At 58.3% G+C, this 26525-nt stretch overlaps 1 protein-coding gene across 1 annotated transcript in view; it reads left to right on the top strand.

Annotated features, from left to right (window-relative positions):
• Window positions 1–26525, top strand: part of MAD1L1 (MAD1 mitotic arrest deficient like 1) — a gene marked incomplete at its 3' end in the record, with an annotated part of 218357 nt that overhangs the window by 23356 nt on the left and 168476 nt on the right.

Below are 26525 nucleotides of genomic sequence, written 5' to 3' on the forward strand. Positions count from 1 at the left end.
AGTTGTGTCTTCTGTTCTGGTCGTCCTCAGGCTTCAGACTTGTGACCCAGGAGCCTCTGCCTTTAGAGCCTCTGTGCCCAGATCCAAGGCGCGTTTCATGAACGCTTGGTGACGAGTGAGGGCATCGCGACAGCTTTGCTTGGCAGATCTGTGCCTTGCTGTGACTTGGGCAGGGCACCCTTTGGCGCTTGGCTGCTGTGGCAGAGTCCTGGTGCTGTGCACAGTATGCCCGGCAGGAACCAGAAGACCAGAGTGGCAGGGAGCGTCCTGACAGCGTGCATTCTCTCAGCTGCAGCCCTGTGGGGGCCTCCCGCTCCCTGCCGAGGGCTTCACGTGTGAGTTGGCAGCGTCGTGGCCCAGCCTCTGCCTGCTGGACTTGTGCAGCAAGGTGTGGACAGACCCTGACAGGTTCGCTCAGCCCCAGCGGGAAAGAAACTGCTTTCTTCCCATGGGGTCTGGGCCGCCGGGAAGCTCTGATGGAGACCCAGCTGGGCACGGCCCTGTCTCCCCGGCTCTGGGCTTTGCAGCACTGTAGGGAACATGGTGGAGGAGCGGGCTCCAGAAGCAGCTCTTCCTGGGGGCATCCCTGTGTGTGCTCCCCCAGGCCGAGCAGCAGCCTGTGCTCGGGCAACAAGCGGACCTGTGCTCTCTGCTGCTCACTTGGCTCTCGAAGCACTCCCATCTTTGCACATACGGCTCTTCTACTTCTGTGCCCCCTTTTAAATTCACGTGAAGCGACAGTCTAAAGCCAGGCAGTGAAAGGGTTTAGACCAGGTCAGGCTGCACTGGATTCCCAGGGGCTTGCTCTGGGGGGTGCGGAGGCAGCTGTGCTGTCCCAGGGGCTCGGACCTGGCAGAGGCTTGCTGAGAGCCAGTCGTGCCCGCGGGCCTCCTGGGGCTGTGGGAGGACCCAGGCCCCTCCCTGGTGGGTGCCAGTGTCCCTGGGCAGAGTGGGGGTGTCCTGAGAGGTCAGAACGTGAGGAGGGCCTGGGGGCTGCACACTCCGTCTGGGGCATCCCCGAGGGCCTACCCCCTTAGAAAGCCACCGCGGCCTTCGCAAGGCCAGTGTCTTGGGCAGGGCAGGGCGGGCGGGCGGGGCGGGGGAGCTTCTGGGACAGTGGGATGTATTTCAGTCAGCGTGTACATCTGGGCTTTCCCCGAGAACCTTGGCTGTCAGCACTGAGGCTGTGAGGAGAGGCCTGTGCGGTTGTCCAGGGCTTCCTGGGGGTCAGCTGCAGGCAGCCACGGGCCTCGTCGACCTTTCCCACGGCCGCTGTTGTTTGTGTCAGAAGCTCGAACTCTCCTCCCGTGCAGCTCCGCTTCAGTTTCCTGAGTCCAGGGTCAGTCAGTGCCCCAGCCTTCCCCGCCTGGAGCCCGGTGCCCCTTTCCCACGGGTGGCTGGCCGCCTGGGGACCTGGCTCAGATTCTCCAAGACCGGCTGGAGGCCAGGGATGGGCGCAAGGAGTGACCTGGCCTTTTTCAGCGGTGAGGGATCCAGTTGGCGGCTCTTGGGCCTCTGCAGCAGGCAGGCTTTGAGGCAGGGCCCTTGCCCCTGAGTTGCATGCAGAGAACAGGTTCACGACCGTAGGAGGGACGTGAAACGGTCGCTTAAACAGGAGGCCGCTGAGCCCAGGGCTGCTGGGCGGCGGTGGCTGGGCCTGTGTGCTGGCTCTCCCCCAGCGCTGCTCCCTCCTCACCGTCCTGCAGGCTCCCGAGCTCCCTGCCGGCTCCCGAGCTCCCTGCCGTCAGGAGCTCTGCTCGTGGTTGGGCTGAGGCCATGCCCCGGGAGCTCTGACACGCCGCCTGGGCCCCGCCCGGTGACTGGGCCAGCCTCAGCAGCAGGCAGGCTCTGGCTGCCGCCTTGGGTGAGCTGCCTGAGGGGACTGTCCCTTGGCAGATGGGCGTGTCCCGGGGAAGAGAAGGGAGATTGAGCGACAGGAAGTGTCCCTGGCGCAGGTGCTGCTGGGGAGTCGGGGCTGGAGCAGGGAGCACCCTCTGGAGCTGGAGTCGCTGCCCTGAGTCTCCCAGTGGCGGGACCACAAGGTCCTTCCCTGGCCTGTCTTGGGTGTGCCCGGGGTGGTGGGTGGTGGTTGTCCTGAGTGGGCGGCCCTCCCTGGGGACCCTCGACCCTGGGCAGGGCTCTGGTCCCGGCTTCTGCCCTGTGTCTTGTGGGGGTTGCTGCTGTGGAGGCTGTGTCTCCAGAGGCCTCGGGAGCTTGCTGTCCCCTTCAGTGGGGGACATCTGCCCTAAGGCGCTTGGTGTCCCTGGGCCTGTCAGGCACACCTGTGTCGGCCCCCTCCTGGCCCGGGCTGGCCCTTGGGCTGACCGTCTGTCCTCATTCCTCCATCCCAGGGAGCTGGGGGTGTGGCCGGCATGGGGGGCAGTGGGCAGCCCTCCGGGTGCGGCTGGCTGTGATGTGATGGCCCATGCCTATAGCGGGGACGTGGGGCCTTGCTCTTCACGGTGCCGTGACCAGGGCATCCGAGAAGGAATAGCTGTGCCTTCCTTCCCTTCTTGGCTCCTGAGACGGTCACCAGGGAAGCAGCCCCAGGCAGGACGCTGGGCAGCCCCTTGGCTTGGGGGGCCGCGAGGGAGACCTGGCTCCCCGCCCCAGCTCCTGGGGCCGCCGAGGGCCGGCGTCTGCAGACTGGCGCAGTACCTTGGGGGAGCTGGGCTCTCGCCCCGGGACTGGGCCTGGGCTCCCGCTCTAGGGTTTGGCAGGAGGTGGCTGCCAAGCACAGGTGGCAGGGTGTCTGTCTTGGGCCCTTCCCTGGCCCGGGGCTGGGGCTGTGGCCCACGGTTTGTGTCCGGCACTCCAGACTCTCCGTGAGCGTTTCCCCCACTGAAGACCATGTGCTCCAGACCTCAGCGCTGTGGCGGGCCTTTGGAAGGTGTTTCCGTATTGTGCTTTTGGGGATGCCAAGTGTTTGGGGTGCAGGGTGGCCAGCTCCTGGCCTGGGCCTCGGGGTCTAAGAGCAGGCTGTCACTCAAGCAGTGATGGGGCTCGCCTGGAGGGTGGGCTTGGCTGTCAGACGGTGGCGCGCTCAGCTGGTGGGGGTGGGGGCACTCTGAGGAGAGAGCAGCAGGGCCGTGCTGCCTTGGCACAGACCCCGGTGCCCCCGGGGCTCGGGGAGAGAGGGCACAGATGTGCCTGGCAGGCTTCCTTCCTGTTCTGTCTTCACCCTGACTCGGGTGCAGAAGATGCCAGAGAGACTTGGGAGATACCACCCCCGCCTCGCTGGCACCTGTGGGGAGCTGCGTGGAGCGCATGCTACCCTCCTGCGGGGTGTCTTCCCTCTCCAGCCCGACAAAGAACTCAGGTCGGCTTCCTGAGCTCACAGAGGTGTTCCTGTGTGTGGACCTGTCAGTAGAGGCTGCGATTGGCAGGTCTGAGTGATGCCTGGGCCCCGTCACCTGCCCCAGGCGGCTGCTTGGCTGGCCTGGAGCCCCTGGCGGTGCCTGGGAGGTTCTCCATGGCCCTGCATCTGAGGATGGGAGGCTCAGTGTGTGGCTTACGCTGGCGCTGAGGCTGCAGGGGTCCTCACAGGCACCCTCGCTGCTGCGTGCTGACCCCGGCCTCATGGCGCTGTGACCGTGGGTGTTGGGGCCTCTGCGTGCCCTAAGTGCAGCGCAGGCCAGCGCGCCCCCCGCATGGAGGCCGTCGGGGCGAGAGGGGCCTGGGCCAGGGTGCTGCTGAGTCCGGCAGGGCTGGCTTTCAGACGGTCCTCTCTCACGAGGCTTTATCCGAGACACGCAGGGGAGGGACTCCAGTGGAGGAAAGCAGGCTGCTGACAGTTTAAAATTGTTCCTGGACACGCAGAACTAATCTTAAGCCTGGAAAACACCCCACAGGAAACAGGGAGACCCAGCCTGGCGCTGGCCTGAAGTTGGCATTGAGGGCTGTTTGGGAGGGGCTGATGGGGCCGGCTAGGGAGGTGGGACATCGTGTGTCCCTGGTGGGGCCAGCGTCCTGTTGGGGGGCGTTCAGGTCAAGTTCTGAGGGGAAATGTGTGCTGCAGAGCGAGTGAGTGGAAATGGAGTTGGGGCGGAGGGCCGAGCGAAACCAGAGAGTAGGCCCTGGGGCCGGGAGGGTCCCCGCTGCCAGGTGGGCCCTGGACGAGTTTGGAGGTTTCTCCGATAAAGCTTGTTGGGAGTTGCTGTCAACTTCTTGCCTTCACCCTGCCCTGACCTCCCAGCCCCTGCAGCAGAGCTTGACCCATCCCATGTCCCTGACCTACGTGTGGCATCCCCGGGGGTGTGGGGAGAGTGCAACCCAGTCCCCTCTGCCTCGTCAGTGAGGGGAGCCCCCTGCACACACGTGAGAGCCCTGAGCCCACGCGGGTCCTGCGGGGAGCCTTCGGGACCAGGCTGGGCTGAGGGGAGTGCAGGGTGGGCACCGTGGGGGTCTCTGATGAAAACTCCCTTTCCTGCAAGGCTCCAAGGAGCTGGAGCTGAACGAAGGAGACCCCGAAATAGCACCTCTGCTCCGCCCGCTTTGTCCTCAGCGACCTGGGGGCAGGTGTCCAGCTGACCCGAGGGGCAAGCAGAGCCCTGGGCGCCCAGTCCCTGAGGGGGCGGCTTCTGGGGGCCAGTGCCTCCCGCTCGCCTCAGGGGGCTGCTGGCAGCTGCCGCCTGAGGTGCTTCGTTTGGTTGAGACCCTGAGGCTTCTGTGGGGAGGGGAGGGGCCCGAGCCGCTGCTCCCGGCTCCCAAGAGGCAGCGGGTGGGCTCCGTCTGAGCAAGGCCTGCCCAGCCTCGAAGCTGTCTCCCTTCCTTCCCGACCCGGGGCTGTGGCTGAAGGAGCCGGCTTGTGAGCAGCCTCAGGTCTATTAGAGCTGATACGGGGCGCCCCCGGCCTGCTCCGGGAAGCCGCATGTGCAGCTGCGTACCAGCCAGAGTCAGGGCCGCTCAGGAGTCTCTCGTCTCAGGCAGTTGCAGCGTGGGTGCGTGGGGTGGAAGGGGTCGCATCCTGAAGGGTTTGGGTCACGCCGTGGGGTTTGGGCTTCCTCCTACCGTGGACAGGTGGGCCTCTCTCCTCCCTGCTGTCATCACGAGAGGCCTGGGTCCTTGGCTGGGCCCCGCCTGGCGGAGGTCTCGGCCGCTGTCTGAGGCACTGCAGGCTCCCAAGCCCCGCGGCGCCAGGAGGGCGCAGGTGTTCCCACTGGATCAGGGTGTCCTGTAGGGTTTGCTGGGACGTCTACCCCCAGGCAGAGGATTATGTTAGTCTTGTGGTGGTGGACAGTTAAGGGGGCGGCTCTCCTGCCTGGAGGTCTTGGAACTCATGAAGGTGTCTCCTGGTCAAGGCCAGTTTCTCTCCATCCGTCCTTCTGCTTTCCCTTCGGGTTGGTGCCCGTCCTCCTGAGCCGTCCGTCATCTGCTGAGAGAGTGGCGACTCTGGGGAGAGGCGCGCACGTGTTCCTTGCTCACACTCTAAGTTGCGGACCTGCTGTTTGCTGGACGTTGCGGATCTGAGTCACACTCTGCAGCTCTGTGCTCATGCGACAGACAGAGGCTTGTAACAGCAACACTGGCGGGGGGCCTCTGGGCCCGGCGAGTTGAAGCTGGGTCTGTGTAGAGAATGCGAGACAGTGGCATTTTCAGGGAGCATTCAGCTGAGCAGGAGACGAACTTCAGCTGCAGCTTTGCTGCACTTGAGTGCTGCGGTGGGCAGAAGGCCAGACGTCTCTCTGGTCTGGAAGTTGGAGGCTGACTGGAGGCCCCGAAGCTTGTCTGTCTGAAGGTGGTCTCCTCTCTGAAGGGGGTCTTCAGAGCAGGGCCCCACCCGTGCTGGCAGCGGCTCATCTGAGGAGAGCTGCGGGGGGCTGTCCACGCCCGTGCACGCGGGTCCTGCTCGCCCGCCACCCGGCGCCGTGGACGAGGCGGCTGCTGCTCCGTCCGCTCGGCAGAGGAGGGGCCGGACGACGCGAGGGCTCCCTGGCCAGGGTCGCGCAGTGTCTGTGGCGCCTTTGTGGGGCCGCTTGGCTGGGCCTGGCCTGGCGGGGGAGCTCTGCCCTGCATGACCTCGGTCCATCTGGCTGGCCACATGGTGCCTGCAGCTGGAGCCTGTGCCTTTGTGAGCCTGCCCGCCTGCTGCTGGCGCTCAGACTTCTGCTGGGGAGCTGCCCACCCGTTTGGCCCAGGCAGCGCTCAGCCCACAGCGGGCAGGAAGCCCACGGCTGATAGCCGCTCTTTCAGACCTGAAGGCTCCCAGTGCACTGGGGCTCGGAGGTCCTGCCGGCCTGAGAGCTGGGTTGGGGGGGTGGTGTCCGACTTCTGCCTTTGTTCAGGCTGACCCCTCTGGGCTGCGGGGTGAAGGAAGACGGCGGTCGCTCGGAAGGGGAACGGTTAACTTCTGAGGCCACAACACAGTCCTGTCTTGCTCAGGAAGATGGCTGAGGTAGAAGGGTGGCCGTTTTTATTACATGCAAACGACTCTTCAGTTTTGTGGAACCAGACGGCCCTCCCACGGCGAGGCCGGAAGGCTTTTCCCTCGTCTGGTCTCTTCTGAGTGCTGTGGTTTGCTTCTCGAGGGTTTGTGGGTCTGTGTGGAGCGTTCAGACAGCGTCCAGCTCCCACTTGCCCTTCCCGTTCTGAGTTGCTAGGCGCCTCCTGCGTTGCGCTTGCTTGGGCTGGGCAAGTTGGGTGTTGGGTCTGGAGGGGGCGCCTGTCATCAGAGCTCGTCTTCTGTCTCCTCTTGCGCGGGCGCCTCTCTTCATGGCGCATTGCTTCACTGCGCGTTGCAGACACTGCACCTTTACTGACTGAAGGTCTGTGGAAACGCTGTGTCTAGCGCCATCTATCCAACAGCGTTGCGTTCTCATGGAGGCGAGCGCACTGTGGTTTCTCGTGTGGCAGGCCACGCAGCACAGTGTGTCCATGGCTCACACTCACGGGAGCAAGGAGCTCGCAGGGCTTGTTCTTGCAGCTCTCACCTCGCCGTAGCTACCGGAGCGAGAGCCAGTCTCCCCAGGCCTGCCCGCGGGAGGGTCAGGCTTTTCCTGCTAGGCTTAGTTGGGAAGAGAGTCACTGGAAGCTGCTGCTGGTGTTTCCCTCAGTTGGGGCATTTTTATTATTTACTAGAGGCGACCCGCTCCAGTACTCTTGCCTGGAAAATCCTGTGGGCAGAGGAGCCTGGAAGGCTGCAGTCCATGGGGTCACTAGGAGTCGGATGTGACTGAGCAACTTCACTTTCACTTTTCACTTTCACGCATTGGAGAAGGAAATGGCAACCCACTCCAGTGTTCTTGCCTGGAGGATCCCAGGGACGGGGGAGCCTGGTGGGCTGCCATCTGTGCGGTTGCTCAGAGTCGGACACGGCTGAAGCGGCAACTTAGCAGTTAGAGCTTGGTTGCAGCGCCGGAGATGTCCCCTAGGGGTCACTACTAAGTTATCAAAGCGTGAGTCTTCAGATGCAGACTCGGTAGCAGAATGCACTTTCTCGTCTTATCCAGTTAGACGACTACAGTTCTCACAGTTATACGGTCAGGACCTGTGATGGTGGATTTATAGCAGTGGTTGGCAATGTTTTTTTCCTGTAAAGAGCCAGGTAGTAGACATGGAAGGCTTTGTGGTCCATGAAGTCTCTGTAGTAAGTGTTTAGCTCTGTCTTTGCGACACAGGATAGGGTGGCCAGCCCTCCCGTTTGGCCCGGGATGTGGGACTCTTCATGCTTGAACTAGGGTGGTCCTGGACAAAACAGAACTCTCAGTTATCCAGCGGGAAAGCTGCCGCGTGGTGTGTGAGTGAGTGGGTGTGGCCACGTTCTAGGAGAGCTTCATTGTTTAAAAGAGATGGCGGCGGGGTCTGCCTGGAGGCCACAGTGGGCTGAGCCCTGCCTTAAGGTCCAGGCCGGGCCATTTGGTCTAAAGAACCGACCCAGAGCCCTGCCCACTGCTCTCCCTGCAGCTTGTTTCCCTCGTGGCTCTCTGCTCGTGCAGGGCATGGCATAGCTTTCTCCTCTTTTCTGGTTTGGGAGAGTCTGGCTGCAGATGTGGCCTTGTTCCGGGCGGTTATTGAAAGTGGGCCTGGTGCAGGTTCGGGCGCCTGCGTCTCAGGGGCAGCACCTGCCCTGCCGGCGTCTGGCGCTGGGCCCGAGCTCCCGCTCAGGGTGGGAGATGCCAGCAGGACGGGCTCCTCCAGGTCAGAGCCCTGGAGCAGTTCACTCTCAGGGCCTGCGGCGGGGCGCGGGGCCCTCCTTTCTGTCTGCCCTCTTCCTGGTAGCCGAGTTCCCAGCAGATGCTTGTTGGGCAGGTGGGTGGGGCAGATGCCCAACTGGAGAGGTCGCGGAGACCGCTGAGCGCCATCCCTGCTCCGGCACTGAGCTCAGTGTTGCCTTGTTTTGGGGGCTGAGGGGGCTCGGCCTTGCCTGGCCCGGGGTGGGGAAGCCGTCCTGTCAGGCTTGGACTGGGTGTCCCCTGTCTCACTCCTCGGTGGCTGGGCGGGTGAGCGTGCTGGGTCGGACCTGGGGTCCAGCTTCGGGAGGGAAAGGACAGACTCAGGGCCCGCAGTGGCATCCAGGGCTCTCTGTCCCCGCCTTCCTAGGCCCCCCTGGGCCCGGACCCTGACCGTGGAGCAGGCCGCCGCTCCGTCTGTCTGTCCGGACGGGAACGAGTTGCTTTTGCTTCCATCAAGAGCATGAACAGGGCTCCGGGTACTTCCGTTTACTGACAACCCTTGCCAAATTAATTTTATTTAATTATCTCCCAGGGCTAAGCTTGAATACATTTTGTGTTAAATTCACAGTTTTCCTTTTTCTAAACGAAATGGACTTAATATCCTTGTTAAAATCTGATTAAAACTAAAATTGAGTTTTTTGAAGTCTGATTATTCCATGAAATGGAATTTTTAAACCTAATTACGGATGGATTTGCATATACTTCTCAGCGCCATTGAAAAGAAAGTTGAAATAAATTTATTAATGACATCCTTTCTGTCGTTTCCTTGGGGCATGACGTGAGTGTCGGAACAGAGGTAGGTGGGGGGAAAGCCACCTTTCCTCCCCCCGTTCCTCAGGAGGGATTTGTCTGCAGCTTTATTCCTTGGAGAGTCAGTTCCCAGTGACTGTGCACTCCGCCTCATTTCCATTCCACCCTTTGCTAATCTACCAGCTTCATAGTTGATAGCCTTTCTGCGGCTTCTGGATTCAAAGCTCTTATCTTGGAGGAGGAGTGTGGGAGGAGGGGATAATGATTGTAGTCTCAGGGGGTCCCCCTTTCAGCCCCAAATATGGATTTATAATTAATAAGCTGCCTTCATCCTAATTCTGTGTTACAGGGGTGTTATTAATAAAAGTGAGAATAAACTTGGTCTCTGGCCACCTGGAGGTGGGTGCGGGGTCTCCAGAGGGCCACTCCTCATCCTTGGAGAGACCGCCTTCTGGGGGGACAGTTTCCCGTGCGACGTCTGGAGCCGCGCCGCCCGCCTCTGTGGACTTTCCAGCGACTGTGTGGCTGGCAGACCCCCGTCCTGCTCCTCAGGCGCTCCGCCCACGAGGGAGACCGCCGCTTGTGCTCCCTCGAGCTCTTGCCCTTCCCCCCGTTAGTGGTCCACGCCTCGTGGGTACCGGGAAGGTGACTGCGTGCGCGGCCCTGTGACGGGGCAGAAGGCGTGAGCCAGGGTGACTGAGCCGCTGCTGGGTCAGTCCTGCTGTACCCCAGCTGACGACCACCCTGCAAGGATGCGTGTCCAGGTCTTTAAGAGAAACTGAGAACATGGATTTTTAAAAGCACCACCTGGGCCCGCGGAGCCGTATTTGAAGGTGACACGTGTGCGGCTTGGTTAGGGAGCACGGGCGGCCTACGTCTCAGCCACACCGTCTGCCAGCCTCCCGCAGCGCCCATCCTCACCACGCCCGCCTCTCTGGCCCCGTACGTGTCCTGGGCCCTCCTGCCCCCAGGCTCTCGCACTTGCTGGGGCCTCTGGGAACAGTCTTCAGTCTTGTCTCTGTGTCTGAATTACAGTCAAGCCCCGGGGGTTGGAGGGCACGTTTCTCACTGATTCCGAGTTGAGCAGGAGGCCCAGGCTGGACAGGATAGGGAGGGCTGGAGGAAGGTCCAGGCTTTTTAAAGAACATTTGTTTCATTTTTTGCTCTGCTTCCTAGTGGGAGAACTTGTCTTGTAGGCGCTTTGTGAATGAATCTGTGAGGAGCGGAGGCTTGGGGCTGTGCGCTCTGTCTTGGTGATGGGCTGGGGTGGAAGGGCTTCTGTGTGGGGCTGCGGTGGAGCCTGGTGAGCACCAGGATCACACTTGCTGCTCTGCTTTCAGCTTGACCTCTTAGAAACCGCCTCAGGTCATCATGGAGAGGGGGGCAGTCTGTGGAGGAGACGATTACAGGCTGTCTCTGGTGGAGCCGCTTCCTTGGCTGAGCGCCTCATCTGCAGGATGGAGCTGATTCTGCCCGCCTCCTGGGGTCTTGGGGGAGATGGGAGGTGATGGAGACGCGGTAGTGACCCGTTGCCGTGCGGCAGACTCCGCCCCAAGACCTTGGTGTCTCGGGTCTCCACGGGTCATGAATCTGTAGGACTCTGGATCTCTCACGAGGCCACACGCACCTCAAGGCTCCAGTGCAAGGCTCCGCTCCTCACTCACTCGCACGTGGGCGGGACTCAGGGCCTGGTGGCTGTCGGCCTGAGGCCTCCTGTCCGCTGCCGCGGGGGCCCTCCCCGGCGCGTCCCTCAGCAGGACTGTGTGGCCGCTGGCCTGGCCTGATCGGGGCGGAGCGGGCAGCCGTGCTTCGTGCCCTGGCCACAGAGGAGCTGCCCCACTTTAGCCAGGCTCACGTCACCAGAAGCAAGTCCGTCAGTCCAGTCCACGCTGGGGGAGACGGCTGCAGAGGGTGAGTTCCAGGAGGTGGGGATCTGGGGAGCCACGTCCGAAGCTGCCTCCCACTGCATGCTTATTTGGAGGGCCGAGTTAGAAAGGGACTATACTATCGGCTAAAAGGAGCAATTTTAGTTGTGATGGCACAGAAAAATCTGTGTGTTTATAGAAAGCGATTTTACACGTTTTACCCTAAAATTCTGAATTGGAGTGTTTAATGTGTGCACTCTGAAGCTTGGGAGAGTTTTACTGTGGCCCCTGACAGTCTCTGGGCTGTTGCCCCTGACAGTCTCTGGGCTGTTTCCCCAGGGACGGTCATGGAACCGCGACAAGCCGCTGCAGAGGCCCCGGCAAGGCCTGGACCCCCGCGCTCCGCCTCGTGAGGGGCGGCTGGCGGCGCAGGTCTCGCCTTTCCATCTGCTCCATCGCGCGCGCTCGCCGCCAGCCGTCCCGCGTGCGTGCTTTCCGGCCCCGCCGCGCGCGCTGACTCCCCAGTGCGGATTCGAGCAGGAGTGACGAGGCCGGAGCCACGCCTGGTGGCCGGTCTTCGAGGGGGAGCCTTCGGCTTTTGGTCATCGAGTGTGATGTTGGTTTTAGGTTCTTGGGATGCTGCTTCTCAGGGTAAGGAGGTTTTATTTTATTCGTTGCTGAAAGTTTTTGCTTTAAAATTATGACTGGGTTTTGAATATCATCAGATGCTTTTTCGCCTCTGTTGGGATGAGGAGGAGGGCTTTATTCGGCGTTCTGTGATGTAGTTAGTGTATCAGTTGACGTTCTTCCAGTGCGTAACCAACCTTGCATTCCAGGGATAAAGCCCCCCTCATTGACAGTGGTATATTATTCTTTTGATATGCTAGTATTTCATTAAGTTTCTTTGCTCCTCTGTTCTTGAGGAGTATTGCTTTATAGTTTTCTTGTAATATCTTAATCTGGTTTTGACATCAGGGTAATTTTGGCTTCGTGAAATCAGTTGGTAAGGATGTCCTCTTTTCTTAGAAGAGTTTATATATAATAGTCATTATTTCCTAATTAAATGTTTGATGGGATTTACCAGTGAAGCCATCTCTGGGCCTCTACTTCTCTTTGTAGCAAGGTTTTTACTGCAAACGTCGTTTCTTTAGTGGGTGTAGACTGTCCTGTTAACTGTTGTTTCCAGGGTGAGCCCCCTCCTTCCCCTCCTCCCTCCCTGTGCCGTTTCACACTCTCCAGCAGCACACAGGAGCTCCAGTTTCTTCCCAGCAGCTTCTTCTCTGTTGGTGTGTCTTGCTAACAGACGTTTCCATGGACGTGCAGGTGTCCCCACTGTGGTTCTGGTCTCCATGTCCCTCAGGATAGTCAGCGGCGAGCATCTTTTCAGGGGCTTCTCGGCCGTGTGTCTGTGTGTCTTTGGAGACATGTCTGTTCACGTCCTAAGCCACTTTTTAAATCGCGTTGTTTTCTTGATGTTGGTTTGTGAGGATTCTGGATGCATTCTGGGTATTAACTCGGCCCTCACCAGCTGTGTCTGTTCTCGCCAGTCTGTGGGCTGCCGTTTCACTCCCTCGAGAGTGTTCTTTGCACAGAAGGTTCTGGTTGAAGCCTGGCTCACCCGTTCTGCCACTTGCTGTCTGTGTTCTTGGTGTCACAGCCGAGAAATCGTCGCCTAATCGAGTGTCGGGAGAGGCTCCCCCGTGCCGCCGTCTACGAGCTGTGTGGTTTTAGCTCCTTGGGCTGCTTCCAGTTTGTTCCTGTATGCGGTCTTAGGTGAGGGTCCAGATGCCGTCTCAGTCTTCCTGGCATTTGTTGGAAACTGCTCTCCCCCTCATTCAGTAGTTTTGGCTCTCTGGTCAGAAGTCGTCTGGCCGTGTGTGCCAGGGTCCGTTTCTGGTCTTTCTGTTCTGGTCCACTGGTTTACTTTCTGCCTTTTTGCCAGGACCACTCTGTTTTGGTTACTGTGGCTTTGTAATAAGTTTTGAAATCAGCAAATATGAGTCTCCAACTTGATCTCTTTTTTTTTTTTCAAGATTGTTTTGGCTAATCTGGATCCCTTGAGATTTTTACGAATTTTAGGTTGGAGTTTTATTCCTCTGCAGAAGTGTGATTGGGGTTTGAAAGGGATTGCATGGACTCTAGTTGTTTTCTTTGAAGTGAGAAACTTAAATCAACTAATTTTTGAGAAGATGGCTACCAAATACTCGAGTTTGAGTAATTGTTGTTTGCTATTCATTTTTTTCATGTAAAATATTTTTTCCGCCTTAAAAAGTGGATCTTAAATCATGGTGCTATTCAGTATAGACTTTTATTTATTTTTTAAAAAATTATTAGAAAACTAGCCTTTGTTCTTGTCTGTGCTGGGTGTCTGTTGCCTCGTGGGCTTGTCCCCAGCTATGGCGAGAGGGGCCCAGCCTCTGGGCACGGAGCCCGGGCCCTCACTGGGGGCTTCTCCTGCTGTGGAGCCCGGGCCCTCACTGGGGGCTTCTCCTGCTGTGGAGCCCGGGCCCTCACTGGGGGCTTCTCCTGCTGTGGAGCCCGGGCCCTCACTGGGGGCTTCTCCTGCTGTGGAGCCCGGGCCCTCACTGGGGGCTTCTCCTGCTGTGGAGCCCGGGCCCTCACTGGGGGCTTCTCCTGCTGTGGAGCCCGGGCCCTCACTGGGGGCTTCCTTGTTATGGAGCCCGGGCCCTCACTGGGGGCTTCTCCTGCTGTGGAGCCCGGGCCCTCACTGGGGGCTCTTGTTATGGAGCCGGCTCACTGGGGGCTTCTCCTGCTGTGGAGCCCAGGCCCTCACTGGGGGCTTCCTTGTTATGGAGCCCGGGCCCTCACTGGGGGCTTCTCCTGCTGTGGAGCCCAGGCCCTCACTGGGGGCTTCCTTGTTATGGAGCCCGGGCCCTCACTGGGGGCTTCTCCTGCTGTGGAGCCCGGGCCCTCACTGGGGGCTTCCTTGTTATGGAGCCCGGGCCCTCACTGGGGGCTTCTCTTGTGGAGCCCGGGCCCTCACTGGGGGCTTCCTTGTTATGGAGCCCGGGCCCTCACTGGGGGCTTCTCCTGCTGTGGAGCCTGGGCCCTCACTGGGGGCTTCTCCTGCTGTGGAGCCCAGGCCCTCACTGGGGGCTTCTCCTGCTGTGGAGCCCGGGCCCTCACTGGGGGCTTCCTTGTTATGGAGCCCGGGCCCTCACTGGGGGCTTCTCCTGCTGTGGAGCCCGGGCCCTCACTGGGGGCTTCCTCTGCTGTGGAGCCCGGGCCCTCACTGGGGGGCTTCTCCTGCTGTGGAGCCCGGGCCCTCACTGGGGGGCTTCTCCTGCTGTGGAGCCCGGGCCCTCACTGGGGGCTTCCTTGTTGTGGAGCCCGGGCCCTCACTGGGGGGCTTCTCCTGCTGTGGAGCCCGGGCTCTAGGGCTCTTGGACTTCCGTAGTTGGAGCGCGTGGGCTCAGAAGGCGCTGCTCACGGGCTCCAGAGCACAGTCTCAGCAGTCGTGCCGCACAGACCCGGTGGCTCCGTGGCGCGTGGGATCTTCCTAGATCAGGAATCGAACCCACGCTTCCTGTGTTGGCTGGTGGGACTCTCCACCACGGAGCTACAAGGGAAGCCCAGGATAGGCCATTTGAGACGGCAGGGCTGCCTCCTCCGAATCTGCGCTGCTGCCCTAGTCTCCCAGGCTCTCGGCACTCTTCCCACCTGGGACCTGGGTCTCCCAAGTGCTGCCCCCTGGCCGTGGGCTTGCTGAGAGAGAGTGGCGGCCTCGTGGTAGCGGAGATCCCTGCCAGTGGTGGGAGGGCACATTCTTGCCTTTATCCAGATTAGGACAGGAGTCCCCCCCAGTCCCACCAGCTTCCTGGGATTAAAGGTGGGCTCTGCTCCCCAGAAATCTGAAAGCTGATGGCTTCCGAGAATACCTGTGTATTGCTACATCTCGCTCACTTCCTTTGACAGTGGCATTCAGTGTGGCCTTAAAAACAGGAAAAATTTTTTCAATTCCTTTAAAAATGTTTAATTGAGGATAATAATACAGTGAAAGGATTGACCTTAAGTTTTGAAATTGTGTCACCTGTCAGCCAGCCCCTCAGTGAAGGTCACGGAGTTTCTATAGGCTCAGAGATGTTCCTGTCTCTTCCCGTCGACTCCTACCCCAGGGACACCACTGCTCACGGCTCCGTGACTGTAGGCTGGCTCTGTCCGTCCTTCAGTTGTGGACGAATGCAGCAGCCAGCGCGTGTGTCGCTTAATTGCTGTCTGGTTCTGCCTGGGGCTCCTGGGGCTGCGATGAGGCTGAGGCAGCAGAGGCTGGGGGCTGCCTGGTCCCTCGATAAGGCTCAGAGCGAGCCCCTCCAGCACCCCTCTCCTTCACCCCGTACGCCGCCTGACTCTCGTGTCCGAGGCCCAGCCTCGCCCTTCTGCTCGGTGCTGGAAGCGGAGGCTGCGTGGCCTGTCCCTCTGTGCATGGCCAGACTGTCTGCAGGTGCTGGCTGCTGTGCACGAAGCTGCTGTGCACACTCACAGCCGGGTCCGTGCACACCTGTGCTGCCACTTCTCTTGGGTCGGTTCCTGAGAGCACACGAGTACACCAGATGTCTTCCAGCATGGCTGTATGAGTTTACTTGCCTGTCCACGTCATATGGGAGTTCCTGTTGCATCATAGCTTCACCAAACTTGAGCTGTTTAAAAAGAAATTGTGGTTATTCCAGTGGGTGTGATGTGGTCTCTCCCCCAGACCCCCGGACTGGGGAGGAAGAAGGACCTGTGTGCAGGTGGTGCGGCTTCACATCCGGGGGGCTGGGGGACACACGGTTCCTGGAGATGTTGGCGGAGCTGCGGAGCCAGGATCAGGGTGGGGGGCCTCCGCCCTGGCTGCGAGCAGTCTAACGGCAGTGGTGACCGCAGGGAGGCTGGGGCCCAGGGCTTCGGCCACCTCTACGCCTTTGTTTTCGGCGCCACAGAAACAACACAGCCTCCTCCTCGGTCCCGTCACTCTTATTACACACTCACCAGACCTTTCACGGTAGGAAATTATCAGTAATAAGTTAACCGTAGCCGCTAAGTCTCAGTGGTGCTGGTCGACTTTGATGAAATCCATTTATCAAGCTTTGTCTTTTATGGGTGGTGGTTTCTGTGCTTTAAGGAGTCTTCTCACATTTCATGGTTGGAAACGAACTTTCCTATGTTTTCTTCTAGAATCTTTCTGTTTTAATTCTTTATGTACTGGCGTCTGGTTCCTGTCATGTGAAGCCTGAGACTGGAGTCGAGGTTCCCCTTCCCCTGCTTTTGTCCACCGTCAGGGGCTTATTCGGTAAAGTTGCTCCTCTCCCTTGGAACTGCTTTGTTTTTCTCAGGTAAATTTGGTGTCTATGTGGCCTTCTGATGTTGACACATGACTATCTTCATGCCAGTACTATGCTTTCTCGATTGCTGTGTGTTTATAGTAAGTCTTAAGTAAGGTACTGCAAGTCGCCTAAATTTTCCTTTTGTTAACATTAAGCTCGTAAAGGTTCTTTTGCTTTTCTATATACGTTTTATAAATAGGTCATCAATATCTGCCAGAAAGCCCTGTTGTGATGTGTGTTGATTTTTGCATTGAGTTTATAGGTCAGTTTGGAGGGGATTGGCGTCTTAAGGGCTTCTCACTTCATGGTGTCTATGCCCCTTTCATCCTCACAGCAATAGTTTGTAGTTTTAAACATAGTAGTCTTGTTGGTTATATTTATCTAGCCATCTAGAGGTGTTACATATTTTATTTAACTCAGGAATTAGTGAAGGGCTAGTAAGCTGGTCCAAAGGAGATTTCAAAGTGCCATGTATTTGTCATCAAAGAGGGACCACTTAGATCTTTAGATGCCAGTGTGGGGGAGCTGTCGGCCTCCACCGGGCAGTAAGCCTCGGTGTTCCCCAGGCTGGAGCTGGCGTCTCTGTGAACGCGAGTTGTCTGCGTCTCTGTTGAGCCTCGGTGTTCCCCAGGCTGGAGCTGGCGTCTCTGTGAACGCGAGTTGTCTGCGTCTCTGTTGAGCCTCGGTGTTCCCCAGGCTGGAGCTGGCGTCTCCGTGAGTGTGGGCTGTCTGCGTCTCTGCTGGCTTTCTCCTGTGCTTGTGTGTTCAGCCGCGTCTGACTCTGTGTGAGCCCGTGGGCTGTATCCCGCCAGGCGCCTCTGTCCATGGGATTCTCCAGGCAAGAAGACTAGGGTAGGTTGCCATTTTCTCTTCCAGAGGTTCTTCCCAACCCGGGGATTGAACCCACATCTCCTTCATTGGCAGGTGGATTCTTTACCACTGAGCCACCTGGAAACCCCTTTTTTCTACTCACTAACTTGTAAAATAGCTCAAAGGTTAGGAGACAGAGGTACTTCATAGGTAGCTAGATAGGGCACCAAGTTGTCTTTTTCTGCCCATTCAAGGTTTTCCCTCGCCGCCTTCTTGATTATAACAATCTCGAAGCTTATTCTTGACTGTAAAACATGGATGGTCCCGATAGGTCTGACCCAGCTGCTGACGTGTGTGCAGTAGGCCTGTTAGTATCGGGGGCTGCTCATCTCTGGAGGCCCCGCGTGGGCTGGGGGCCGGACATGGTTTCCTGCGGCCCTGTGCGCCCACAGGCGGTCTGGCGCCGGGGCCGGGGGGCACACACACCTCCTTGTGCGCCTCCCGCCTCGAGTCCTCGGGTGCCCCCTCCCCTGAGGGGCTGCCTCACACTCTGGGCTCACGTGGCCCTGTCCTGTGTCACCCCGGCCACGCACCTGTGCGTCCCCCTCTTCGGCAGGCTCCAGCATGGCCCCCGCTGAGTGTGCCTGCGGTCCTCACTGGTGGCAGCTCTGCCCTGCTCCCAGCGGCTCTGCGGGGTCCCCTTTCTGTCGGCGCCCTCGTCACGGGCCACGACGGTGGACCTGTGGCCCTGTGGAAGGCCCCTGGCTCGGCCCCCACCGGCTGGTCCTGCTGACCTCTCTCCCGGCTTGGTGTGGACGTGCCTGTGATGACACAGGCTGGCCTGCCACGGCACCCTGAGCTTGCTGCCTGCGGCCCTGTTCTGAGCTCATGGCTCAAGTTGTGTTTGGGGCTATTATCCAGCTTTCTTTTTTAATGTTTAAAGCATCCAAAAGATCAACTTTTCCAGAGAGTGAGGGAACAGGGAGAGAAAATTATGGCATTTGTTTGAAAGGTTCTAAGCTCTTTTTTTAGCTCAGACAGTTCAAAGAGCGCCTCTTGTTAATCAGAGGAATGTTCCAGCGTCCCTGGGGTGGTCACACGGGCTTAATTGGAGCCCAGGCTGCTTTGAAGTCCTTTTAATCCTGCCTGAGTCGGGAGGGAGGATTCGAAGGCAGCAACTGTAAAACTGAAGTCTCTTCATTTTATTTACATGCGTCTGGGGAGCCGTGTAATTCACTTCCCTGAAGCAGTTCGGCCGAGTTGCTGCCAGTGGATGGCCGGGTGAAACCGGACCTGCGTGTGCTGCCGCGGGGGGCCAGCTCCAGGACCTTCTTGACCACAGAGCAGCCAGCCGCTGATAGACCCGGAGGTGGCCACGGGCTCGCCTTCGCCACGCGTGTCAGCCACACGAGCCATAGCCCTGTGTCTGCGGGTCCCGGCTGGCTGCAGGGGCCCCGTCCTCTCCGTCCTCAGGGTGGGGTGCACAGCCAGGCTCTCAGTCCTCCCCCTTCTCCCGCCCCTCCTCGCCCATCCCCAAGCGGTTTTATGGACTCTGATGGTCATTGAGCAGGTGCTGGCTTCATTTTGTATTACCTGGAGATTGGTGGGTATTGTCTGTTCCGGATGGTTGGTGAAGTTTTGGGGGGGGTCCGGGGGTTGGGCCTTGTCCTGGAGGGCTTCACCACCAGCAGAGACGAGAGCCCTGAAGGGGTCCAGCCGGCTTCCCAGGTGCCTGCTGAGGCCCCTGCAGGGACCACAGGTCGTCCCTGCTTTGTGTCCGGGGAGGAGCAGAAGTGGACGTGGACAGGGCCTCTAGAGCAGGGCCCCTGCCCTCTGCACTCTGGGCTCTCCTTATTAATTGGCACTTTTGGAGCTGTGCCCGGAGACGGTCAGAGCCTCCTCATGTCTGCTCTGGAGTGAGGCCGGGAATAGCTAGATGTTCTCGCGACATGTCGCGTGTTTCTGCATCGGTCTGTGCTACAATAACTGAAGCAGAGGTGGAAATGTTAATTCATGTGAATCTTACTCTCAGTGGATTCACACTGGGCACCAGTAGCTGCCACTTTGCTTTCTGATTGGACACAGGCGCCGTTTTGCCTCTGTGCTCTGTATGCCAGTAATTCGTCGTAGCACGATGCTCTTCCACGTGAAGCCCTTCACGTGCAGCATTCTCAGGACAGCCGCACGTGGCGGATACGATCATTGCAGTCATCTTCCTGAAGCGGGTCCTGAGGTTTGGAGAGGTGAGTGACTGTCAGAGGTCACATAGCTAGGAGTGGATGGAGCTGGGATCTGAGGCATTAGCTGCTTGCTGTGGCCTCTCTGGGTTTTGGTGGTTTGTGGAATCTGTGTTTTGCACTTGGTCTCCCGTCTATGCTGTGTCTGATTCTTTCAGAAAGTAGGGTAGCAGCTCTTGGAAGGGCGCTGCACCTAAGTGCCTCTCCTGAAACTGGCCAGCACCCCTCATCTTTCTCTGAAATGTCCTGATAGACTTCTGCAGCACAGCAGATGCTTGGGATGTAGGCTAATTTTTTTTTAAAAGACATTTTAAAGGGCACTATCCACAGACAGAAATGTCTTTAAAGAGTAGATGCAGCCTCCTCCGGACGCCCCTCAGGTTAAGAGCCCCACCCCATCCCTCTCCCACCTCCAGAGCCAGCCCCGTGTTCGTGTTCGTCCTGGCAGGATGCCCAGGGGCCGCGGGCCCCTGAGTGGTGCTGGGCTCTCCGAGATGAGCCTGCTTCTCTGCCAGTTCCCCATGTTATTGTAATCACACAGTTTAATTAAATACTGTAAGAGTCTGGTGGAAAATGTGTGAAGAGCAGTGTTTTTGTGAAAGCAAAGTTGAATGTTTCGGAAAGTCTCAAAGGAAGATTGCTAAAAAGATGCTGTTGAGTAAAGTGAATCGACTATAGAAAGCTAAGAGAAAAGCTATAAGATTTAGGAAGATGGCTGAAATCATGAATTATGATTTGTGGTTTATAAAAAAATATAACATGAAACTTCAGTTTAGTGGACCCATATTTGAAGAAAAAGTTTGCAGCTTGGAGAATGATTTTGTACATGTAATATTTTAAATTAAAATGTTTGAGATACGGATATTGATTACCTGATTTTGCCAACTTTTGGGAACAGTGGCCAGGCTTGATTACTTCGGATGGGAAGTTTTTTATTAATATATTTTTGCCAGACTTACAATGCAAATTATTCTTATTGTTATACTTAGCTAAACATCATTTAAAAATGATATATGATAATGTCATTATAAGTGGTTATAAGTTTCTAATGCCTTAATTCATCACGAAATAATTATTTTCTCTTTTGAAAAATTTTGTATAATGTCTGATTCTAAAGTATAAGTTTGTAATGCTAAGTTTTAGAAAAGTTACTTTCCAAATAGGTATTATATTTGGTTGGTATGTATTAGACCTTTTTAATCTACTTTATAGAGGGACTATAATTTATTTAACTAGTAACACTAAACTGACCCAGTGCTCTGAGTTCCAGCTCTGGTAGAGCTGAGTTGGATAGTTATTGGTCTGCAAAGGCGGACTGCCTTTTTCATTCCTTCAGCTCACATTTATTGAAGGCCCGAGGTTGAGGGCTGTTGGCAGGAGTGTGGGAGTGCCGTCAGCGGACGAGGCCTGGGGCTGGGAGAGTAGCTCGGGTGAGGGCCCACGGAACGTGGGCTTCGGGGGCTGCAAGTACAGTGGTTGGTCTTGCAGGCCTCCCTGTGACTGGGGAGACAGGACCAGCGTGGTCTCCAGCATGGTGACCTGGAGTTGGGAAGGCCTGTAGATGCGCGGTGACCTGGAGCAGCCCGGGCCTCTCGTCCCCGCAGGCAGGCAGGGCGGCTGCTGGGCAGAGAGCCTGGTCTCGTGTGGAAACGGCCGTTGGTCGTGGAGGTGGGCTGCGGCCTGATGAGGGCCCCTGCGCTGGGTGCACCACGCGGGCCTTTAGACGGGTGCCCTTTGGGTGTGTGCCTGAGCCCGCGTCTGTTCTGGGCCACCTCTCGGGGAAAGAGTGACTTGCTCTCCGTCCATCTGGGCACAGCAGCCCGAGAAGCAGTCCGATGGCCGCCGTCCACCACGTGGCCGGGATGGCGGGGACCGGCCCCGGGCTTGGTGCTGAGAGACCGATGGCCTTCTTCCCCTAAAGGTTGGTTCCTGTGGCCTCAGAATGGCCAGTGGTCACCGGCTTCCTTCTCTGGAGTCGCCAGCACCCCGCGTGGCCTCAGGGCCGAGTGCCGCTTCTCCCGGCCTGGCTGTGCGCCAGGCTTCGCCTGTCTTCGGTGATGTGAATCCTCCCCAGCCTCCCTACGTGCTGCTGCCGCCGCCAAGTCGCTTCAGTCCTGTCCAACTCTGTGCAACCCCATGGGCAGCAGCCCACCAGGCTCCTCTGTCCATGGGATTCTCCAGGCAAGAATACTGGAGCGGGTTGCCATTGCCTCCTCCCTCCCTACATGACTGGGTCAGATTATCAAAACGCCCTGGCTCCCCAGGACGTCCCGCGGCTTTGCAGCCGTGACGCCTTGCTCCGTTTGGGCTTCCGCACCAATTCCGCACCAAGCATCTCTCCGTGATGCGTCCTGTCCCGCTTGCGCCGGTTTTCCGCAGAAGCCCGCCTGGGGGGCGTCCACCCCGCCTGGGCGGGCCCTCTCTGACAGGGCCCCGAGCCGCTCTCTGCACTGTGGCTCTGTGTCCTGCGGGCTTCTCTTCTGGAAAGTAACACCTTGGAGGAGAGCTTGAGGTTTCTTGCTTGTTAATTAGTTTTCCGGTTGTTGCTGTTTGATTCATTTTAGAAATGGGAGTCCTCTGGATCTCGTGTCTTTCAGACCCACTGAGACAGCACTGTGAGCTTCATCGAGAGTCCTGGCATCTGCTGTCAGGAGCCTCAGAATAGCTCTGCTGGAGCTGGAGTGCCTCTGCCTCAAGGATGAACCGCTGGGCCCCACTCCCCCGGCTCCTGTTCTGCTCGCAGCTGAGCTCGAGCCAAAACTCAGCTGCAGATGGAACAGAGACTTTCCCCCTTCAAAGCCCACCAGTTAGAGTTAAAAGGCTCTGCAGCTGAACCCAGAGTCTGAGCAGCAGATGCCACAGCCTGGACTGCAGTTAGGATTGCCGCTCTCCTGTCGTCTGAGTCGGCGGATCCCAGGGCCCTCTGAAGGCCTCCGCTTTCCAGCTTTTGAAGCGGGAGTTTGGGGGTGGCTGGCTCTTCCTGCTGAGTACGCCTGTGCTCTTTCGGGCTGCGATGGCACTTGGCCTGACTCCTGCTGGTTACAGGCACATAGCCAATCCCCAGGGCACCCTCGGGGGGCAGCTTCAAGTACTCTAGGTTAGGAGGCTCTGGAAAATCAACACTCCTCGTGCCAGCTGGGGGCACTTTGGCCTCTGGCCTCTGATTTGATGTGTGTTGAAGGCTGCAGTGGTTTAATAATCCTTGATTCAATGGCCCTTCAGGAACCTCCCTCCGGCCGCACTTGGTGCTCCTGAGGGGCAGATGGTGGCAGCGTCCCCAGGTGGGCCCCTCTGCTGTGTCCCCAGGCGCCGGGCTCCTGCTGTGCCAAGCCTCCCCGGAGGAGCCCTGTCTCTCGTGAGCACCTCTGCTTGTCCGGCTGGCCGTTGCCAGTGGCACTGCTGCATGGGCAGCGAGTGTGGGGCTTTTTCTGTAGTTTTTATTTGTACTTATGCATATAATACATAAATGCTCATCAAAAGAATTCAAATAAGGCACCTGAAGTTTAAGCTCCCTTTGATTCCAACCGCCCCTCTCGGCCCTGGCCTGGCTCGGTTGTGCTCTGTGAACACGCGTGCACATCGGTGCCCTCGGCCCTGGCCTGGCTCGGTTGTGCTCTGTGAACACGCGTGCACATCGGTGCCTTTCCTTGGTTTGGATGCGTCTGAGGTGGACACTCTGCCCTCAAGCCCTTTCTGTGCGTGCCTGCGGCCTGCTGGCTCGGGCTCCCCGAGGAGGGGCAGGCGCCCTTGGGGAGCGCGGGGTCTTGGCCTGCCTCCTGCTTGCAGCGCTGGCTGAGGCCCTGCCTGCGGGCCGGGTGCTCACTAGGGTCTGAACAAACGAACGCCCCTCCCTGAGGCCCAGAAATCGGTGTCACCGCCTCCTGCCCTGCCCCTCCCCCTTGCCGTGTGGCCCACTCAGAGGATGCTGTTCCTCCTCCTCTCTGCTCCGTGCTCGGCCCTGCAGAGCTTGGAGAGCCAGCACGGGGGGAGGCACTGGCGATCGTGACACACTGATTGTGTCTGCTTGCCCTCCGCCCGGGTCAGGGCTCAGGGGCCTGGGCCTTGGGGTGGGCACACAGCTCCTTGGCCCCCCGACGCCTGACTTGGTGAACAGGAGTGGGGCCAGAGCGCGTGCACTGGTCCAGGCCCTCACAAGATGCTGTCATGGGATGTCCCTGTGGCGCGGGGCTGTGATGGCTGAGGGCTCTCTGGAACGGCCCGAAGATGCTTTGTAAGTGATGTGCGGGCTCACCTGACGGGGCTGGCCACTGGCTCTGGACGATGGCACTGTGCCTGGGGCTGGGGCTTGGCCGGAGGCTGCCTGCGGTGTCTGCCCTGGCCTTGGGCCGTGCGAGGGCCTGGCCCCCGCACAGCCTCCCCGCAGCACGCTCTCAGTGGGGACAGCCCTGCCTTCTCGGATCGAGGGGGAGGAGTGGTATGGGGGGGTAGAAGAAAGCCAGCTGCCTGCTCAGTTTATCCAGATATGGATCCAGTCCCCTTGATGGTTTGTTGAAGTAGCTGCTCAAATGTTCCAGCGAATTTGGTGTCTGATAGCTGCCATGAGGCTCAGCTGGAGGGTGTGGGCCTCAGCTGCCCGACGGGCGTGGCCGTGTGTGGGTGGCCCCAGGCTGCGGGCGTCCAGGAAGGTGCAGGTGCCCGAGCCGTCAGCGGGAGTAGAGCATTTCTGAGGGAGAGCACCTGAAGTTCATCTTCCTCTTCATTTGACCGTTCCCAATTTCCCCTCATTATTAAGTGGTTACATTTCAAAGTATCTTTACTTCAAAGGAGAATGGCGAGCCTTGGTTGAGAGCCAGCTTTCTGTGTCCCTCTAGTTCCTGGCTTTGTGGGGCTTGTTTGGTTGCTCCCCAGCTTCCCGGCAGATTTCTGCCTGGAGGACATTGCAGACAGCTTGCCTGCGCTGAGAGAATACCGCCCGCTCAGCTCACGAGGCCCCCAGAGGGTGTGTGGCCGTCTGTCTGACAGACGCTTCTCCTCGGGCCCAGAGGGCCTGGTGGCCTCGTAAAGGCAGGCACGCGCAGTTGTTTCGTTGGCGTTGAACAGGTTTTCCGTTGATTTAATGAGTTTGCACCCTTCTTTGACTAACATGGGAAAATAGAAGACGACTTCAGCCTCTTTAAATGCTAAGAAAGAAATCTCTGGGCTTGAAAGGGTTTGCTTGTGTTGCTTGCTTGCTTACTTACTACCCAAGGTCAGAAGACGTGAGGAAGCTCTGAGCAGAATGGGGATCTGGCATTCAAGGCTGGCTCAACCCTCCCCTCTTCGGTTTCAGCTTTTCACATGTCTCCTGCTGGTGAGCATTTCTTCAGTGTGTTTTCTCATCCACAGAGCTGGCTTGCATTTAGGGCAGAGTAAGGGTAGCAATCTCGGCATCCTGCCTCTTGGTTCTTCCCGCATCAAGGCCGTGTCCTCACAAAATGTGCAGGAAAGGGCGTTTTTTTCTGGCGGCCGGGGAGGGTCTGCAGGAGGCGGTGTGAAAAGGGAGAGTGCCTGGCCTTCCCTGCCTGGGGGTGTTGAGCACAAAGGCCCATGTAGGGGTGGCCGTGGGCTCTGCTCCGTGCCGGGGCTGCGGTGGGCTTTCAGGACATACTGCCAGCACGCAGGGGCCTTAGGCCTCACGCGCTAGTGCTGGCAGACCCAGGAGGCCTGGCTGGCCACAGGGGAGGTGGTCCCGGGCAGCCCCGTGATGAGGTGAGCAGAGGCCTGGGGGCTGCTTGGAGGAAGTGGCAGCTGTCCTGAGGCCTCTCCTGTGAGGATGAGAGAGGCCTGGGGAGGCTGAGGGGGGCGCTCTGCAGGCCCAGGGTCAACCGTCACGGATATTCGGGGAGCGGATGGGTTGGCGTGTCCAGGCAGCAGAGGAAAGTCCAGCGGGAGGCGGAGAGGCGCCCCAGGCCTGGTGGCTCGGGGCCTGTGGGCTCTGGACATGAGGCGCAGCGCAGCAGGTTTCTGTGAGCGGTCCCCGGGCAGGCGGGACTGCAGGGGCAACTTCAGCAGGAGTGGGGAGGCTGGAGAGTGCTTCCGGGCGGGTGCTGTGCTGGCTCTGGGGGCTGGGAAGGGGCCTGTGCGCACTGAGCAGCCGCCCCTGTGGGGCCTGGGCTTGAGCCCCGGGCCTGCGCTCACCTCCGTGTGGCGCCTGATTCCAGTTTTGATTTGTGTTTCTCTAAGAATTAGTGATGCTGAGCATCTTTCTTTTTTTAACGCCATGTTAGCTCCATGCAGGGGTCAGGAGTCTTTGCTCTCCACTTCACGTTCCATCATCTCTGTCTCTCGTCTCCCTTCCTCTTTGAAGACACTAAAACACACACACGTTTTCTGACACTGATGTGCAGTTAATGTAGTGTTGCTGTTTCAGGGCTGTGCTGACAGGGTGCCGCCCGGGGGTTCAGTTACCTGCTTCTGTCCTTTTTCAGATTCTTTCCCGTTCTAGGTTGTTACAAGGTGCCGAGTACAGTCACCGCTGCGGTCCGGCAGGTCCTGCTGCTGATCTGTGTTATTCACGGTACTGTGGACCCATTGGCCTCCCTGGTGGCTCAGACGGTAAAGCGTCTGCCTGCAGTGCAGGAGACCCAGCTTTGATCCCTGGCTTGGGAAGATTCCTTGGAGAAGGAAATGGCAACCCACTCCAGTATTCTTGCCTGGAAAATTGCGTGGGTGGAGGAGCCTGGCGGGCTGCAGTCCATGGGGTCGCAAAGAGCTGGACACGACCGAGCTGCTTCCCTCCCCTTCCCTTCCCGTGTCCATTAGCCCCGGGCGCACCCCTCTCTCCCCTCCGCCCTTTGGTCGTCATAGGTTTTTTTTGTATGTCTGCAGGTCTGTTTCTCTCTTGTAAATAAGTACGTTTCTGTCATTTGTTAATTTAATTTTAAAGGTTTATTTTATTTACTTTTATTTTTTGGTTGTACTGGGTCTTTGTTGCTGTGTGTAGGCTTCATCTGGTTGCTGTGAGTGGGGGTGCTCTCTGGGTGTGGTGGTGAGCTTCCCACTCCTGGTCGTGGTAGCGGGCGTCTCACTGGTGTGGCTTCTCTTGCTGTGAAGCACAGGCTTAGGCGCGTGGGCTTCAGTCTTGCAGCTCACGGGCTTTCGGGTGCTGGCTCAGTAGTTGTGGCACACCAGCCCAGTTGCTCCGTGGCAGGTGGGATCCTCTGGGACCAGGGATCAGACTGGTGTCCCTTGCACTTCAAAGCAGACTCTTAAATCACTGGACCACCAGGGAATCCTCTATCCTTATTTCTAGATTCCACATATAGTGACATCATACAGTATTCATCTTTCTGTGTCTGATTCCTGGCTGTCGTGAATACGCTACAGTGACCCGCTGGGGTGTGTGGAACTTTTCAAATTAAGAGTTTT

The sequence above is a fragment of the Capra hircus genome, chromosome 25 (assembly GCF_001704415.2).
Source record: "Capra hircus breed San Clemente chromosome 25, ASM170441v1, whole genome shotgun sequence".
In the NCBI taxonomy this organism is placed as follows: domain Eukaryota; kingdom Metazoa; phylum Chordata; class Mammalia; order Artiodactyla; family Bovidae; genus Capra; species Capra hircus.